This window comes from Neofelis nebulosa, chromosome 9 (assembly GCF_028018385.1).
Source record: "Neofelis nebulosa isolate mNeoNeb1 chromosome 9, mNeoNeb1.pri, whole genome shotgun sequence".
In the NCBI taxonomy this organism is placed as follows: Eukaryota; Metazoa; Chordata; class Mammalia; order Carnivora; family Felidae; genus Neofelis; species Neofelis nebulosa.
Genome location: NC_080790.1, coordinates 23,523,918 through 23,540,781, shown reverse-complemented (window position 1 = coordinate 23,540,781; position 16,864 = coordinate 23,523,918). Strand labels below are relative to the sequence as shown.

The 16,864-nt window shown below is 42.4% G+C and overlaps 1 protein-coding gene across 4 annotated transcripts in view; it reads right to left on the bottom strand.

Moving 5' to 3' along the window:
* Window positions 1-16,864, bottom strand: part of CLIP4 (CAP-Gly domain containing linker protein family member 4) — an 82,490-nt gene that overhangs the window by 60,910 nt on the left and 4,716 nt on the right. Inside the window, exons 1-2 of one of the 4 annotated variants that reach the window (XM_058682933.1) lie at window positions 5,966-6,059; window positions 5,058-5,097 (exon numbers count right to left, since the gene is read on the bottom strand). The exons of 2 other annotated variants lie outside the window; for them this stretch is intronic. The gene's annotated coding sequence lies outside the window, so the exon portion shown is untranslated. Of the gene's footprint in view, window positions 1-5,057; window positions 5,098-5,965; window positions 6,099-16,864 lie in introns of those variants that run through there. One more of the 4 variants, XM_058682932.1, reaches the window with a different exon arrangement.

Below are 16,864 nucleotides of genomic sequence, written 5' to 3'. Positions count from 1 at the left end.
TCATAAGGTACATGCTTATGTGGACATGGATATTCTTTATTAAATAACCTAATACATTGTTACTATGTTAAAGGTATTCAAGTTTTCTTAGATGCTAAAGTTAGTTGCCACCCAATACATTGAATGATTATGATAGTAACCCTACCACAATGGGGAAATAACAAGGAACTGGTGCCACACAGCAAGGTGATCTTCCTCAAACACTTCAATTCCAAAAAGTAACACACATCCCCAAAGACACTCCTCCTTCAATGCTATAGCTTCTCAGTGATGAAAGTAGCAGGGTTTCTACTTGTTGGCTGCTACTTTTGGCAGTAAATCTGAGCAAAATATTCTATGCAGAGTATGAAGCTTCCTTTGAAATCAAGGGACATAAATAAGGCTTAATAACTATTAAGGAACCACCACACACAAGACACCACACTATTCTGGATGTTTTGGAAAATACGAAAGTGAGTAAGATAGTCCAGGCTTATTAGCTAGCTTACCATCTACTAGGGTGAATAAAATAGCACTAGTAACTATAGATGATGAAATAGAATGGGGTATGTTCTGTGACATAAGTACAAGGAACATCTACATTGGGCACTCCTGACAATCAGAAACAGTGCATGAAGAAAGCATCTCCCAAGATGGGTCTTGAAAGATCAGTCAGCAGAAATTTAAAAGAAGAGCATGTTAAAGGAAGTAGGCTGGAACTCGGGCACATCTAGGTACATTGTTTGAGGTAAGGCTGTAATGTTTTTTTAGGACTCTACTTGGGAGTATTTCATACACCTGATCAAAGACCAAACCACTTAATTCCATAAGCACTGGGAAACTCCTGATTTCTTAAAAGGAGAGAGTTCTGATTCAAACCATGTTTTGGGAAGATTCATCTGACTACAACCACACTTTAGAACTCACTCATGTTTTTATACTCCTAATTCTTCAGCCAAGTGATTGAGTGGCTATCCTTCTGAGTTGGTTAAGAGGAAGCCACCTTTAAAAACCTCTCTTTTAGAAATACAAATCAAAACCACACTGAGATATCACCTCACGCCAATCAGAGTGGCTACAATGAACAAATCAGGAGACTATAGATGCTGGCGAGGATGTGGAGAAACGGGAACCCTCTTGCACTGTTGGTGGGAATGCAAATTGGTGCAGCCACTCTGGAAAACAGTGTGGAGGTTCCTCAAAAAATTAAAAATAGACCTACCCTATGACCCAGCAGTAGCACTGCTAGGAATTTACCCAAGGGATACAGGACTACTGATGCATAGGGGCACTTGTACCCCAATGTTTATAGCAGCACTCTCAACAATAGCCAAATTATGGAAAGAACCTAAATGTCCATCAACTGATGAATGGATAAAGAAATTGTGGTTTATATATACAATGGAATACCACTTGGCAATGAGAAAGAATGGAATACAGCCTTTTGTAGCAACATGGATGAACTGGAGAGTGTTATGCTAAGTGAAATAAGTCATACAGAGAAAAACAGATACCATATGTTTGCACTCTTATGTGGATCCCAAGAAACTTACAGAAAACCATGGGGGAGGGGAAGGGGGAAAAAAGTCAGAGGGAGGGAGCCAAACCATAAGAGACTCTTAAAAACTGAGAATAGGGGCGCCTGGGTGGCGCAGTCGGTTAAGCGTCCGACTTCAGCCAGGTCACGATCTCGCGGTCTGTGAGTTCGAGCCCCGCGTCAGGCTCTGGGCTGATGGCTCGGAGCCTGAAGCCTGTTTCCGATTCTGTGTCTCCCTCTCTGTCTGCCCCTCCCCCATTCATGCTCTGTCTCTCTCTGTCCCAAAAATAAATAAAAAAACATTGAAAAAAAAATTTAAAAAAAATAAATAAATAAAAACTGAGAATAAACTGAGGGTTGATGGGGGAGGGGAGGGAGGGGAGGGTGGGTGATGGGCACTGAGGAGGGCACCTGCTGGGATGAGCACCGGGTGTTGTATGGAAACCAATTTGACAATAAATTTCATATTAAAATAAAATAAAATAAAAATAAAAACCTCCCTTTTATAGGGTAGAGCTTCCCATCCAAAAAAAATTTTTTGAAAGTGATCCTCAGAGCACCTTTCATTTCCTTGTAGACTGCTGAGATCCTCACAGAACTCTATCTTTCGCAACTATCACAGGAGCTAGATTAGTGTCTTACACATATTTCATTTAGATGCAGTGTGGAAAGATGACTCACTCAACAAGGTGGAATAAACACTGTCATTTCATATACTAGATACTTCAAGCCCAGAGAAGCTACAATATTACCTAACCAATGTACTGAACATTCTTTGTATTTTGTGTCTTCATTGCATTTTTCCTTAGTCCCTTTCCTTCACGAAAAACTCAACAGTCTATCTCTAGTCCCACTTAAGAAAACTGCACACCTCTAAAAACATGGCAAAGTTTTAGAATCCTTCTGAAAAGCAATCTTTGGGTCTGAAGATCTAAGACACCTGGGATCTCGCTCAAACTTGGTCAAACTAGAATCAAATTCCCCAAACTCTGATTTACATAGGAATCCCATCCTACACCATCACCCCAAAAACAGCTCTGAGAAAATGCAACTGGTAACATGGCTCAAATATCTTGTGATTTTTCAAGGATTCCTGGTCTATTCCCTAACACAGAATGGTGGTGAGAAGAGATGGCCACTAACTTTTTCAAAGCGGTTCAAGGCTAGTAGACCTCACTAAGGAACCTCATTATGGTCAAGAGACTCCCTCAGCTTTATCTGGAATATGGTTCAAGGGCAGCATCTTTGAGCTACTCAACTAACAGGAGATCTAAGCTGTGTCCACATGAGTTAGAATCACGAGGCCCTTTCATTCATTTAAATACTGTATTTTGCCAGGAGCCTTTATTTCCATTAGATTCCCAAAAAATTACCATAACCAAAATAAGCATTTAAATCATATCTCCAAGGTTCCTTTAAAAATTAAAAATAGGGGTGCCTGGGTGGCTAAGCATCCGGCTTCGGCTCAGGTCATAATCTCATGGTTCATGAGTTTAAGCCCCGCATTGGGCTCTGTGCTGACAGCTCAGAGCTTGGAGCCTGCTTCGGATTCTGTCTCCTTCTCTCTCTGCTCTCCCCTGTTTGCACTCTGTCTCTGTCTCTCTCTCAAAAATAAACATTTAAAAAAAATTTTTAATTAAAACAAAAAGTAAAAAATAGAGGGGTGCCTGGGTGGCTCAGTCAGTTGAGGGTCTGACTTCAGCTCAGGTCACGATGTCACAGTTCGTGAGTTCGAACCCCACATCAAGTTTGCTGCTGTCAGCACAGAGCCTGCTTCAGATCCTTTCCCCCCCTCTCTCTCTGCCCTTCCCCTACTTGAGCGCTCTCTCTCAAAAATAAACATTTTAAAAATTAATTAATTAAAAATTAAAAATAGAATTACTAAGTGATCCAGTGAGTCCACTACTAGGTTTTTACTCAAAGAAAACAAAAACACTAATTCAAAAGATGTATGCACCCTACATTTACTGCAGCACTGTATACAATAGTGAAGGTATGGAAACAACCCAAGCATCCATTCATCGATGAATGAATAAAGAAGACTGGCGGTGGAATATTACCCACAAAAAAGAATGAGAACTTGTCATTTGCAACAATATGGATGGGCCTAGAGGTTATAATGCTAAGTGAAATACGTCAGACAGAGAAAGACAAATACCATATGATTTCACTCATGTGGAATTTACAAAACAAAACAAAGGAACAAAGAAAAAACAGACTCTTAAATACAGAGAACAAACCAGTGGCTGCTAGAAGGGAGGTGGGTAGGTGGTGAGTGAAAATGATAAAGAATATTAAGAGTATTCTTATCATGATGAGCACTGAGTAACATATAGATTGATGAGTCATTATATTGTACACCTGAAACTAATATAACACTGTATGTTAATTATGCTTCAATAAAAGATAATAACCAAAAAAATTTAATGTAGTATCTCCAGCTATCCATTTATTTGTTACATATATAAATCTATTCAATCACTAAACAGGTATTTACAGTATTCGCTACTTAGTTGCATCTCAGCCCTAGAAAGAATATAAAAGACACCTGCCCTCCAGAAGTTCATTAGTCACTCAACAAGCATTTACTGAGTGTTTCTAAGTCCTGGGCTGGGCATACAAAGAGAAAGAAAATAGGTATGCCCTCGTCCCCACATAGGTTAGAGTCTAGTATATTCCTACAAGAAAGCTGAAATTACTGTACAGTTGTAATAAATGCTGTGTTCAAGAGGGTCAGTGGAAGCTTCCCGAAGGACTAAAAATTTAAAGTTGCAGTGTCCAACCAGGTAGCTACTAGCCACACGTGGCTATTTACATTAAACTAAAATTTCAGTTCCTCCATTGCTCTAGCCCCACAGACGTACTCAAAAGCCACATGTGGGTAGCAGACACCATGCTTAAACAGTGCAGAAACACTTCCCTCATTGCAGAAAGTTCTATAGAACACCACTGAAGGAAAACAGTGCTGCTCAAATTCCAGATGCGAAAATAATAAGAATCAACAATAAACAAAGGCTAACAAAACTAAGCAAGCCAATAGCAGCACAGTTAATTATACACAAGGAACCAGGGAACAGTAAGCCTAAAAGTAACCAGATATTTGTAGGTTTAAACAGGGAGAAAGAGTTGATTAACAAAAAGGCCACTAGTACATGTTTCAAAACTGGAGTTGTTAAGAACAATAAAAAGACACCATATAAATATCACTTTTTTTAAAAGACCCTGCTAGTGAAAACTGTATCTGGTGAATCTGAAATGTCTGAAGTAAGTACTACAAATAATATATCATTTGTTAAATCTTCTATCAAACAAGTAAAAATACTCATATTTCAAGATCTAATCTTACAGCCCAGGTGGTCCATTACCAAATGAAAGCATTTTTTAAAAATGCATATTGTTAGCAAAATAAGATAGAACCAGGATGCTTTTGCATAATAAAGATGTAGAAGGCTAGATTTCTGCCATTTTCAATTCTCTGCTTTCGGTCCATAGTCGCTCCGTGTCCCACATCGCCTGATCTTCTGCCATTTAGACGACTTACTTCAAATTGTGCAGAAGGTTCATAAATGACAAACGTCAATCTGAAAATGAAGTATTTGCAGGATGTTTCTAAGGAGGAGGGTGTTTCTATATTGAAATATTGCACAGGCACCGATTTATACTATGAAATTGCTACAATGTGAACCACAGTCTAGCTGGGAACATAGAGCAAGTTACTATCCCTTGAGAATATCATCCTCTGATATATATCAAAACACTGTCTCAGAGTTTAAATCCAAACTGCCTCTTTAGTCTCGGGATGAATGAACAACCTGACATCTAAAAGAAAGCTGACATTATAAACCCGTCAATCTAATCTACAAGGATGAGGTCTAAACCACCTCTCTGTTTAGGGCAGGGCTCAGAGCAAGTGCCCCCAACCCCCCACCCCAACTTCCCTTCCCAATTCCTATTATTTCGAATTAAGGAATCTCAGGATAGCCAAAGACTGGAAGCAAAGCCATTTGGTTTAGCTTTGCATTCCCACCGGCAAAAGGTTTCTTAACAATTTATTAAGCAAGGGGAGGCACGGGAGATGTGAAGAGGCCCTCTGCAGGAAAAACACCAAAGGCGGTGCACCGCACGCAGCACATCTGCGTGCGGGTGACACTCCCAGGGCGCCCGGGCGGCCGCGGCTGCGGAGGCGGACAGGGGGCCCGCAACCCAGGCACCGCGCCGCTCCTCATCCCAAAGTTACACAGCCTGCGAGGAGCGGAGAGGAGAAACCCACCTCTCCGAAGGTGGGCCGCGCCGCCCCCGCCCCCGGCGACAGCCCCGGGGAGGCCTGCGGGAGCCCGCGACCCCGGCGCCACCGGACGCGGACGCGGCCCTCCCCGAGCCGTCAACAGCCCCTCGGGCACCCTCGCCCCCGCCCAGCCGGCCCGCAGCCCCCGCGCGCTCCCGCCCCACCTGCTCCTCCGGTCCTCTCGGGACGGCCGGCTGCGAACGCGGAGACGCGGAGGCAAGGCCGAGAGGCGCGCTCCTCCGCCCGGCGCCCGTCTCCAGTGGCCGGCCGCGGAGCTTCCCGCTGCGCCGCTCCCAGACCTGGTCCGGCCCCTCCCGCCTGCCGCCTCCGCGCGCGCCGAGCCGGGCCCCACGCGGGGTCGGCGCGCGCGCAGTGCAGGCTCCCGGGCCGCGCGCAGGCCTCGGCCCCAGCCCCGCGCACGCGCCGGGGCTGGGGGGGGTGGGGTGGAGGCGAGGAGCGCGCGCCTCTTGCCTGCGCCCCCGCGGGCCCCCAGCTCACGGAAGGTGGAGCCTCCAGGTTGGGACCGCCTGGGAGCTTCCTGGGTTAGGCTTGCGTGGAGGTGGCAGCGCCGTGGTATTTCCATCGCAGTCGCAGGAAGGTTCTCGGGGAACCCCGCAGGGCCCAGGGCAATGAGTAGGGGCGGTAGCCCTTGGCGCGCTGTACTCCTCCGTTAAAGCCCTTAGCTACCTTCTCCCACCCCCGCCCCGGGGCTAGGAGCGCCCCCACCGAGTTCACAGGGGCAGGCATGGCGTCTTATCTGTTTGGGGCTCCCCTGTGTCTAACCCTGTGCATGGCCCAGAATAGGTCCACCAGTCAATTACCTGTTTGCAGGTTTTGCTGTAAAAAAGCCTAGCCGATACTATACCCAGGCCGAATACACCCAAAGGTGTCTGTGGAGGCAGAAGGGGAGACGTGAGTAGTCGTCCCAGAACTTTATTTCTCCTGCTGCTTTGCTCATTTCTCACCTTCTTCTCCCTCGGTCCCATCTCCATTCCCCAAGAGCCAGAGGTGGTGAAACTGGAACAACTAACAGACAGAAGTGCTGACATCCTGGTTCTCCATCACCCAGTAGAAGGAAAGGTGTTGCTTGGCACTTAATGAGTCTCCTTAATGAAGGAACTTAATGAGTCCATTGTTTCCCCATGACTGAGGTTTATAACACTGAATCACTGATGTTACAACATAACAACTCTCTCTGAGGCCTTTTCATTCTGGCTGTGATATACAGATTACTACACTGTACCTCCGTGTTCGCCAAGCACAGTGCCTGGCAAGAGCAGATATTGAATGACTGAATGTCTATCTGGGTCTCTTGCAAGAGCAGAGGTAAGTGCTGGGGGCACACCAGAGCATCTTTTCCTGTTGGAATCACGGATTCTGGAGATTAGAAAAAGCCCCCTTCCCTTGCCTGGGTCTCCCTTGCAACATCCTTACACCAAATGGCCATAGTTGAATACCTCCAGTAACCAGGAACTCTTTCTTTAAAAGCAGTCATTGGGGCGCCTGGGTGGCGCAGTCGGTTAAGCGTCCGACTTCAGCCAGGTCACGATCTCGCGGTCCGTGAGTTCGAGCCCCGCGTCAGGCTCTGGGCTGATGGCTCGGAGCCTGGAGCCTGTTTCCGATTCTGTGTCTCCCTCTCTCTCTGCCCCTCCCCCGTTCATGATCTGTCTCTCTCTGTCCCAAAAATAAATAAATAAAAAAAAAAAAAAAAAAAAACGTTGAAAAAAAATAAAAGCAGTCATTTTATCATAGACCAGCCTTGTTGACAAGCTCTTCCTACCTTGAGCTAAATCACCTCCCTGCATCTCCTCCTTATTGGGTTTCTACTCTGGGGACTTCTAGATCATGTCTGCCTCCGATTCAAGATATCTAGGACAAGCATTCTCTGTCCCTTAGGCTACTCCTTGTACGACAGGGTCAAGATCCCACTCACCAGCATGTTAAAGGAGTCTTTATGACATACCCCAGCTTGTTTAGAGCTCACAAATGAACGTGGTGTCCTGTTGAGTGCAGAGAAGATAGAAACTCTCACCTCTTTCTAGGTCCCATGCTTCTATTAGCATAGCTCAAGATATCAAAATAGTTTTGTAGCAGTCAATATTACATTGTTGAATTGGGTGGAGCACACTGTCAGCTAAAACCCATAGAACTTATGCAACATTTAAATGCCATGACCATCCCACGGTCCCTGGTCAGCTGCCAGTTTCTCTTTCTCTGCAGGTTCAGCACCTTCATGGACTCTCGGGGATGATCATGTGACACAGTTGCCTGCTCCCTTTGGGAGTTGCACCTCCTTCTCCCTGCTGCCATAATACCCTCTTCTTGTCTGATCCTGCCCACCTCTTTCACTGGTTAGAAGAAGGAAGGCAACTTTGGTTGGCTTTAAGCAACTATAAATTAGTTCTGTTGTCAGTGAGCCACAAAAACTCATAAAGATCTGTGTGTAACAGAAGGTGCTATTGGTGTACCTGTTTCCATAAGTATACAGTTCACTTTTATTGCTGATTTAAATTATACCTCTGAGATACCACTATTAGTAGGTGACAGGGTGTGGCTAGCTGAGTTGTTTTTAACTATAATAAAAGTCTCTGTTAGAACCAGCCAGGCTGCTAGCCTTTTCTGCTACACCCAAACACAAAATAGCACACAGGCAATTTCCCAGGATACCAAGCAATTAGGGAGAGAGTCTCCTACTCACCTGGTTGCCTTTGTCCAAAATACTGAATTTATTCCATAAGCCATCATCAAGGATATAAGCACTCATCAGAATCATGCTCCCTAGAAAACCCCATGGGTCATACAAGTATGACCACGTATTGCCCAGTTAACAAGAGTTGGACCAGGACTTGGAACTTAAACCATCTGCTGGGGTGGGAAGGCACATGGGCATGTGGTACAACTGTACCTACTAAGATGCAATTGTATCTGAAGGCACAGTGAGGTTCCTGGACAATGAAACATAAACCACAGTCACAGGAAGTTATCAGCACTGGTGATCAGTATGGAGAAGGGGCATTACTGACTGACCACTGTGTGGCCCTTTTCCTATGGGATTTTACTTGCCTTCACTTCACAAATGAAGAAAGAGACTCCATCAGGTTGTGGAACTTGATTGATGTACCCTGGGGCAGGAAAAGATTCAAACTAAGTCTGTCTGATCTGAAGTCTTGTGTTGATCCACTATTTTGTATTACCTATGCAGGGTGTCCTTTGGGGCATTCAAGACACAGAAATGTTGTGTCAGATAGCAGGGACCATTCAGAAATTCAAGCAGACAACCAGAAGTCAGCACCAAAAAGGTCTCTCAGCAGCTAACAGGACCCAAACCATGGTAAAAGGGTTGGGGACATAGGCAAAAGAAGACTGAGCCACTGCTCTTATGTGGACTGAGGTATTGGGCAGGATATCATATCATTCACTGAGAAGAAGACAAGGCTCAGTTTTCAGAATCTGGATGTAGGGGCCATCAGGACTATAAGAAGGACCCCGCTGTCAGAATTGGGGTGCCAAATTGAAGCCCAACTAGCAGAAGTCGTGAAATGCAAAATATCAGAGCACTGGGTAGAGCCCCTAAAATCTATATCTGCAGATGATAGGATCATCATCAGAGAAAAGCTAACAGAATCAACTATTAGAAGTAATAAGTGAGTTCAATAAGGTTGTCAAGTACAAGATCAATTGCTAAAAATAGTTTCCTCTATATCAGCAGTAAGCAACCAGGAAATATAATAGACAATAAGATTTACAATAGCAATAAAACTCTTAAGCATAATATCCAGGAATTAACCTAACAACTTGTAAGAACTTTATGGAGAAAGTTTTAAAATTCTATTTAAGGACATAAAAGAAGATTGAGGGGTGCCTGGGTGGCTCAGTCAGTTGAGCGTCCAACTTCAGCTCAGGTCATGATCTTACACTCTGTGAGTTAGAGCCCTGCATTGGGCTCTGTGCTGACCGCTCAAGAGCCTGGAGCCCGCTTCAGATTCTGTGTCTCCCCCTCTCTCTGCCCCTCCCCTGCTCATGCTCTCTGTCTCTGTCTCAAAAATAAATAAAAACATTAAAAAAAATTTTTAAAGAAGATTGAATAATGAAAACGTGCCATGGATAGGATGCCTTGACGTTGTAAAAATCCATCTAATTTCTAAATGCAATGTTATACCAACTCAAAGTTTAAGGAACTTCAATAAACATATGAGGAAAAATAAAAATTTTCATAGTTAAGTCAGTTTGGAAAAGCAACAGCAAAGAGAGGAAGCTTGCCCTGCCAGATATTATTACCACATAGTGATAAAAAAAAAAAAAAATAGTGTGGTCCTAGAACAGAAATAGAACAGTAAAACAGAATAGGGAACTCAGAAGCAGACCGTGAGACCTCAACATATATAAAGGTGGTACCACAAATCAATGAGAAAAATATATGTCATTTAGATGATATTGTTGGGGAAACTGGCTTAGTTTATGAAGAAATAAAGCTGGATGCTCCATGTCTACCATATACAAAGATGAACCCCATGGGGCACCTGGGTGGTTCAGTCGATTAAGCGTCCGACTTTGGCTCAGATCATGATCTCATGGTTTGTGAGTTCGAGCCCCGCATCAGGCTCTGTGCTGCCAGCTCAGATCCTGGAGCCTGCTTTGCATTCTGTGTCTCCCTCTCTCTCTGCCCCTCCCCAACTTGTGCTGTCTCTCACATAATAAATAAACTTAAAAATAAAAAAAAAAAGAAAAAAGAAAAACAAAGGAGAACTCTAGATGAATTAAAGACCTACATTTGAAAGGTAGAAGGAAGATGTAGGAGAATGTCTTTATGAACATGGGGGTAGGGACTTACTTCATAAAACAAGACTACAAAAGTACAAACCTTAAAACAAAAAGGCTGGGAGATTTGCCATACATCACAATGAAGGCTTTTCTCCAATGAAGACTACTATAGAAAAAGTTAACAGCAGCTGACAAACTGGGAGAAGATATATGATGTGTTCAAAAGCATTTAGGGATTAATATCTAAAATATGTAAGGAACGCTTGCAAGTCAACAAAAAGAAGTCAGAAAATCCAATATAAAAATGAGAAAAGGATAGAAATAGGCCGAAGGAAAAGCCAGAATGGCATGCAAGCATAGAAGAGATGCTCAAACCCTCTAGAGAGGAGAGAATAGAAACACAACAAAAAGTATGGTGCTACCTATAGCCACTGGGATGCTGGTATATTTAAAAACCAGCTCTGGGGGATTAGGGCAGGGGCAGTCCTAATTTTAGCGTTTGCTAATTTCCATGTGCAAATACTCTCACCCCTGCCAATTTCAAACTACCAGCAGGAGGTCATTGAACAAGGATTTTGGAAGAAGTGTGTTCAGTCTGCTCTCATGAGCCAGCACCAACACACCAGTGCCTCACCCATCAGCTTAGCAAAAATTAGAAAAATTCCAAATATTGGCAAAGATATGGGGAAATGGGAATCCTCATGCACTGCTGATGGGAATTTAAACTGGTAAATACATTCCACTGAGCAAGCTGGCAGTGTCTAGTGAAAAAAATTATCAGCGTGCTTTATGACTCAGCAATCACCCTCCTAGATATGCCTCAGAGAAACTGTTTGTAACCTTCACGTGGCTTCCAGGAAGCCATTCTCTCATTTACTAGATGATCTCATCCCATCCAAGGCTTTAAATGCTATCTCTATTTTCAGGATTCCAAAATTTCTATCTCTAGCCCTGAACTTCAGACATATATCCACTGCCTACTCAACATCTAATCTATAGTGTATAATAAGCATCTCAAATGTATTATGTTCAGAATAGAACCCTACCCCACACCCTTCCCATGTCAGTAAATGACAGCTTGATTCTTCTGTTTGTTCACTGGAGTCATCTTTTCCTTCATAGTTCTGGATTTTCCAAACCAAAGCCCCATTCCCCATTTTTAAGAAAAGTTCATAACATCATTTATTGATGGAGAAATTCATCAATACCACTGAAATCCTTTCAAATCGATAGTCACCAGAGACCCCAGGAACTTCCTACTGCTGTCACCTGGGCTTGCTTTCTTCTGAAGAATCTCCTTTTCTCTCTCAAAGCTTCAAGTGGGGAACTGCCTGCTAAAGCAGACTACAAACTGAAGACCTCACAAGCCTTATTATCTGAATCCTTGGTTCTCATTCCTGGTTGCACACTTGAATCTCCTGAATACCTTTCACAAAATAAACCAGAGACTTCCTCAAATATTCTAACTCAACTGGCCTAATTTAGATTCGTACTATTCTATAAGTTTATTCTCTCTTTTGTTAGTCTAATTCCCAAAAAGACACAAACAAATGAAGTTTTCAAACCCAACTCATTCCTATGTGGGAACTGCTTCCCATGTCCTCCAGTTGGGCCACTCCCCAACACCACGTGATACAACAACTTTTAAAGTCTTCTTTATGGTAGGGTGCCTGGGTGGCTCAGTGGTTAAGTGTCTGAACCTTGGTTTCAGCTCAGGTCATGACCTCATAGTTCATGAGTTTGAGCCCCATGTTGGGCTCTCCATTGACAGCATGGAGCCTGCTTGGGATTCTGTCTCCCTCTCTCTCTTCCCCTCCCCTGCTCTCTCTCTTTCTCTCTCTCTCTCTCAAAAATAAATAAATAAACTATTTTTAAAAAGTGTTCTTTACAGGCCAACATAAGAAAGAAGGAACACAGGGAATGTTTCATGGCATCAGGATTAAAACTGCCTCTCTAAGGAACAAGTCTTTCACACTGGCTGCTCAAAGCTATGGCCACCAAGGCAGTTCCAGAAACATCTCTGGCACATAATAGCAGCATTGAGATGGTTTCCACTAGGATGTTAGTTCCAACGCCCCCGCCCCTCATTGAAACATACTTTAACCAAGTCTCTAGATATAAATATCATTTTATAGAAAACATGAAGCATGAAGGAATATCATAAATTACATCATGAGCATGTAATAGGCCAAGTCCAAAATGTGGAAACTTCTACAAGGAAAATAACCCAATGCCTACAATCAAAAAGTAGCTAAGGGAAACTAGTGTAGATCGAAAGAGACATAAGAGCTCTATCTACAAACTATAATGTGCAGAGCATTTAGATCTGGATCAAACAAAGAAATGTAAAAAAATTCTTGAGGCTGTTGAGGGAAATTTAACATGAACTGGACATTAAATTGTATCAAGAAGTTTCTGTTAACTTTTTTAGGAATGAGAATAACATGTGATTACATTTTTGTTAAAAAGTCCTTATCTGGGGCGCAAAGTGTTTGACTTTGGCTCAGATCATGATCTCCTGGTTTGTGAGTTCGAACCCTACATTGGGCTCTCTGCTGTCAGCACAGAGTCTGCTTCAGATCCTCTGTCCCTATATCTCTCTGCTCCTCCCCCACTCACATGCTCATGTGCGCGCTCTCTCTCTCTCTCTCAAAAATATACATTAAAAAAAGTTCTTATCTGCTAGAAATTCATACTAAAGTATTTATGATAAAATGTTTAATGTCTGAGATTTGCTTTAAAGTGGTCCATAAGTGTGTGATGGGAAAGCAAATTGGTCCAAGCATGATGGAAATCAATATGGAGGTTCCTCAAAAAATTTAAAATAGGTTTACCATACAATCCAGCAATTCCACTTCTGGATTTAAACCCAAAGGAAATGAAAACAGGAGTTCAACGATGTATCTGCACTCCCATGTTTATCATAGCATTATTCACAATCACCAAGATATGGAAACAACCCAAATAGCCATCAGTGGGTGAATGGATAAAAAAGATGTGATACATATTATGAGGAAGAAGTATATCTGACAGGATATGCCACAACATAGATGGGCTTTGAGCAACTACACAAAGTCAAACAGAGAAAGATAAGTATAAAGATATCACTTTTACGTGGAATCAAAAAAAGTTAAACCTGTAAAAGTTAGTAAAATGGTGCTTACCAGGGGCTGGTGGATGGGGTGGATAAGAGTGATGGTGTTTAAAGACACAAACTTATAATGAATGGTAAATAAGTCTTAGAGACCTAATGCACACGTAATGAATTTAGACAATGATATTGTGCTGTGATTATGTAATATGATAAATATCACTACACTAGCAATCATATTATAATATACAAATGTATCAAAATAACATGCTATGCACCTTAAACCAATACAAGGTTACATGTCAAATTTATTCAAGTAAAAATATAAGTGTATGGTGGAAGGGATAGATGAAAAAAGAATGACAAAATATTGATCATTATTAAAGCTGAATGATGGGTATATTATTATTTCTTCTTTTGCATACATTTGAAATTTTTTCCCTAATAAAAAGCTTTAAAAGAAAAAGTTCCAGAGGGAAGAAATTTTAGTCTATTTTTGTCAGTGCTGCATCCTGAGTACCTAGAACCTAGTACTTGGCACATAATACAAATTCAATAAATATTTGTTGGTAAAATGGGCCTGGTTCTTTAAGATTTCAGTCACAGAAAAGATAACTATCATATCCAAGGAGTTGAGAAATCACAGAAGTTGCCTTTGTATCACATGCATGCACACACTCTAAAATGGGAAGCATTCATACATCACTAAAGCTCTATCAAGTTGTCTTGCCAGCAGCTGCTTACAAAACCAATACAGTTTCATCTCTGTTCACTGTAAACTATCAGCTGCTTAATAGCATCTTGATTAGGGGTTGAAAGACTGTCAGACCCACTGGAGCATCCTCCCCCTCCCCCACCCTACCCTGTGGGTGGGTAGAGAGCAGTTTGCACCTTGTCAACAATGGATCAAATGACTCACCTAACAAAGAGAACCATTGACAGACCAATTAGCTGGGAGAAAGTCTCCTTTGTGACAAAAACAGCATTGATAATAAGATGGGTTTTGACATTCCTCATCTAATCATATTTGCAACAGCAGGGAACAGTTAAGACAAAAATAAATGTGAATTGTGTTTTTAGATTCATATAGGGTTCAACCCAAGAAGAGTAAGTTACAGTCCATCCTTTTAAGGCCCATCAAAATATCCCATGCAATATCTTCATCATCATCAAAATAATCACAACCATAAGCCCTGAATGACACTTAGCAAGGCAACCAAATTGCATATTAACCCATCAAATCAGGAATAAACTGAATACCTCCTTCCTAAAGGAAAGTATGGAGTCTCCCACAGTATAAGATTTGCTCCTTGTTTTCTAGGATAGGAGGAAGAGTGTTGAAGCTGTCATCATGTGCAAATTGAGCTGGAGCCCCCAGAACCTTCTCTCCCCAGCTCAGTAACCCTAGAAAATCACTTAACTTCTCTGGGCCTTAGTTTGTTCCTTTGTAAAATGAGATAAAAAATACCTGCCTCCCACTGTTGTCATGAGTACAAAGCCTAACTCAAAGTGGGCTAGCTGGAGGAAAACAATCACATGTGGTCATGAGACATGAACATGAGAAAAGAACGCCAACAACATGCCAAAGAAGCAGTGTCTAGGGATTTCCCAAGAGGGAGCACACATTGCAGGATGGGGTGATCAGGAAAGCCTTTGAGGAAAAGATATATTCTGAGTTAAGTGGGGAGGATAATGAGCTCCAGTTACATGAATGAGGGGGCCAGCATTTACTGAGGGCTTAGTATGTGCTGTGCATTGTTCGAAGCACTTTCATGAATTATTTTACTTCTGAAGAAGAAATATCATTTTAGTTTCACCTTCCAGTTGGAGAAATAGGCATAAGGTAGTTAGGCAACTTGCTCAGGATCACTCAGTAAATAGCAGAACCTGGATGTGAACCCAGGCAGTCTAGTTCAAGAGATTAAACTCTTAACCACAATGCTTTGCAAGAGAAAGGCTTGGAGACAGAAAAGCTAAACGTGTGTTTGGAGGACAGCAAAGGGTCTAAGTGGTGCAGAGTCCATAGCATGAATTGGTAGAAGATGAGCTGGAAAGGGAGGTTGAGAATAGATCAGGAATGGCCTTGAATGTCACAGTAAGAGACTAAGAGACATTTATGAGGATGAGGAAAAGCCACCATGGAATCTGTCAGCACTGTCCAAAATAGAAACTCCTGTCTGACCCTTATGCCCCATATCTGTTACGCTTTCGTAATAAAAAGCCTAAAACAAAAGCATACTAAAAATTCAAGCATTTTGAAGTGAAACTCAGCAACTAAAAACAAAGTTGCCTTGAAAGTGTTAGCCTTTATCAATTCAATTTAACTAGTTCTTTCAAATAGCAAATTATTTTTATAAATGATTTCTCACAGACAGCTTAATTTAACTTGGTGTAAGTATGCACAGTAATGACCTGCATTCAAAATGAAGTGGAGACAAGTTATACAGATGTCCCTGGGGGATGGAAATCTATTGTTTCTGCCTTTCCCATCACACCCCATTAACCACTTTGCAGCATAACAATAACACCTACATATCATCATTTTAACCATTTGGTTGTTATATAATAATGTAATAACGTAATAATCTTTTGGATATATGTGCATTGCACAAAAGCATATTCCCAGTGAAGAAACAGCCACTCAGCTTCCTTGGGTGCTGTCCGTCCATCAAGGTGCTGATGGTCTTGCTACCCACCCTATTGCACTCCTTTTCTTGGCACCATGGTTTCTGTTTCTCCAGCCTCATCCAAGCCCTAACTCAGTCTTCAAAGCAGGGAGTCTCTCAAGGTTCAGCATGTCAAGTGAGGCACCACACACCTACCAAGGAGCTGCATTTTCACTAACTTAGGGGCACTGTTGATAGTAACAATAGCCTAGCATCTTTGTAAGCAATGGTCAGTGACATCATGGTCCATTTTGTGTCTCTATTGCAAAGGCCAGTGGCCACGCTCAGGTCTCAGCTGCATCTAAGATTAGCTGCCCTTACGCACACCCACACAGTCCTGAGCATCTGCAATCCAAAGAGGCTCAAGAAAAGAGGTGTGGCCTTGGAGGAGAGCTTCTGGTTCTCATTTGTCAAGCACTTACTAAATAATTCTTGGTGTCAGTAAATACTATTAGATATCACCCTGTCCTTGGTGACTTTCTAACATAACTGAGAGGAAAAACATTAAATCTCAAAAAAATTGGAAGCAAGATAGAATCCCAGAC